This window comes from Hypanus sabinus, chromosome 27 (genome assembly GCF_030144855.1).
Source record: "Hypanus sabinus isolate sHypSab1 chromosome 27, sHypSab1.hap1, whole genome shotgun sequence".
NCBI lineage: Eukaryota > Metazoa > Chordata > Chondrichthyes > Myliobatiformes > Dasyatidae > Hypanus > Hypanus sabinus.
Window position 1 is genome coordinate 13,532,037 of NC_082732.1, and position 2,566 is coordinate 13,534,602.

The 2,566-nt window shown below is 39.1% G+C and overlaps 1 long non-coding RNA gene across 1 annotated transcript in view; it reads right to left on the reverse strand.

Moving 5' to 3' along the window:
• Positions 1-1,541, reverse strand: part of LOC132381959 (uncharacterized) — a 12,020-nt gene extending 10,479 nt beyond the window's left edge. Inside the window, exons 1-2 of the long non-coding RNA XR_009508151.1 lie at positions 1,488-1,541; positions 1,104-1,199 (exon numbers count right to left, since the gene is read on the reverse strand). This is a non-coding gene — a long non-coding RNA (uncharacterized LOC132381959). The remainder of the gene's footprint in view (positions 1-1,103; positions 1,200-1,487) is intronic.
• Positions 1,542-2,566: the final 1,025 nt, after the last annotated feature.

The following is a 2,566-nucleotide window of genomic DNA, read 5'->3' on the forward strand; positions in this document are numbered from 1 at the left end:
TGCGTGGAATGTGCTGCTGGAGGTGAAGTCAAGTACATTAGAAGCATTTAAAAGTCCCCTAGGCACATGAATGTGCTGAGAATAAAGGGATATGATCATTTCATGGGCAGAAAGGGTCGGTTTAGTTTGGCATTTGTAACCCTCTCACTGGGGCTCCCACACCAACTTGGCTCATTAGGTAACAGCCATGTGATTCAGTGGTGAGAAGGCCTCCTTTCATAAGCAACACATGTCTAGGGTCCTTATGATCTGGGGTTCGACCAAACAGAAATATCGGGATGTTCCAATTAAAGGAACCTTGATCAGAGTGAATGCCGTGTAAGTACTGCTCGCACATGATTATCAGTCACCAAGAAATGACAGATCGTACACCAGCATAAAATTATAAAGAAATTATTTTTACCAAACTTGAACTTTATCAAACAGTTAACAGGAAAACAAAAGAAAGAGAAAAGGGCCCAATACAGTAACACCAGTCCAATGTGCACATAGACATTGGAGCGCATTTCTGGAGTAGTCAGGTGTATGGCATTACCCACACACTGAAATCACGGTCGGTGTGAAAGCACCACAATCCAAACTTCTTGAAGACCACCTCAAATGAACTGGCTAAGTCAGGAGTATTAGCACTCCCTCCTTGGGGCCACTTCACTGCTCAAATGTGGTCTCTCCTTCAAACGGCATTCAGCAGCATCTTCCCTTGTGCCCCACTCCTCTGCTCCCACTGAAAGACCCCAAACTAGACTACTATTCTTCAGAACTCTCCTCCCACCCAGCTCTCCAGAGTGTTCCATGCCATTCCACTCCTGATTCACCGACACAACCTAAATGGGACAACATGGTTTCCATGTCTTTAGCTGAAGCCAAAACACTCTTCTCAGCAGGATACAGAAACGGCTAAAATAAAATTCCTCACTTCATAGCAGTAGAAATCTTAACCAAAGCACTACACACTTAATCGCTAGTTTAATTGCTTTGGCACAACATCATGGGCCAAAGGGCCTTTTGCTGTTCTATATGTTATGTAACTCATGCATGGCACCCACAGTAAACAACACATGGACTGCACCTCTCTCAAGACAATCTGCTTAATATCCACTTACCAACCACCTTTAACTTCTTCTTCTGTGACAGTCTGCAAACCCGTAGCTTTCTAGAGCACTTGAAGCCGCAGCTAATTTCTTTTCCATCCCAAGATGCTGCAGAAATCAATGTTCATTAAGTATAAATACACCCAATTAAAGAAAGGAAAGCATAGTTTTGAAAACAGATGAAGCAATTAAGTCAAAAATGGCCACTAATTAATGAATTACTGTTAAAACTGTAGCTTCAGGAATTCTAAATGCTTTGTTCCTCCTTTGTTCTCTTGGGTTTTTCAATAGCCACATGAAAAAAGTACCTTTCAGTAAATGTGCATTTGGAATATTAATAAAACCCCTTGCAGCTTTAAGGGATTTGTATCCATCCCACTTTAGAACAAAGGTTACCTTTTGATCCACTGAAATTCTTGGCATCCAATTTCTTTTTCAGTTATACTCTATATCCATCTCTGTCATTGGAGTGAAAGCTCTGTCATTGCAACATCAAGCTCATCGCTCTGATGTAAACAACAATGATAAAGAACAAGGAAATCTCTGATTACAACATGAGCTGGATGGAGAAGTTCTCCGTCAGCAGAGCACATTTATACAAATGCAACACAAATCACAAAGGTCAGCTGGCATATTGTAAGACCAAAGCCTTTCTCTACAGCTTGAAAGACTTCTGAATGTTTTTTTTTAAATTCTGCTTCCGTGCCCGCAGATCATTGTCATCTGAAATCCTTTAGACCTCATCCATGGTTTGTGGATAAAAAGCGATACCATCAGTTTATTGTCTTAGGTGAGTTCTGATAACCTTTCAAGTGCTGAACTGCAAATATAAAACCAAGACCTTTCCTTTATTTGAAATGTTCTTAAATTGTGATCCCAATCCAGGATCATGCAACTATTCTTTAAAGGTTAGGGGAAAGGTACAGCATACTGAAAAATTAAAAGGTTCTGAATCTCAATGAATAAAGTAAACCTTGCTTCTACCTAACACAGCCTGATATGTAGTAACCTCTGATATTTAGGCAGAAAATCCTTTTTACATCTGTCAATCAAGTTCAAATCCACTTTGGATTCATAAACCACATGCCCACATATTCATCCACATATGATAACTGAAAAAAAATCTTAATTTAATAGAAATTTCTAGATGTATTTATTTTTTATTTCCTTTCAACTTACAGTAAATGAGTCAGGCTGAGACATCCTGGTAGAACCCAGTAATATAAGAAAATTAAGAAGAATCATCCAAAAGCACTTCTCAGAGAATGCAGAGGGGTTTGCAAAAAAGATGCATTCAAGGAATAACCAAATCCATGAGGGAGAAAGAATTCAAGAAATACTCTATGTTGACAGTACTTGTTGAGGTAAAATCAGAGGAAGTGAATGCTGGACAGAAACAACTCTTTGCTAACTCCTTATCATCGTATTATCAACAAATATGGTTAATGTATACTTGGACTGTATACCAAAGCAAT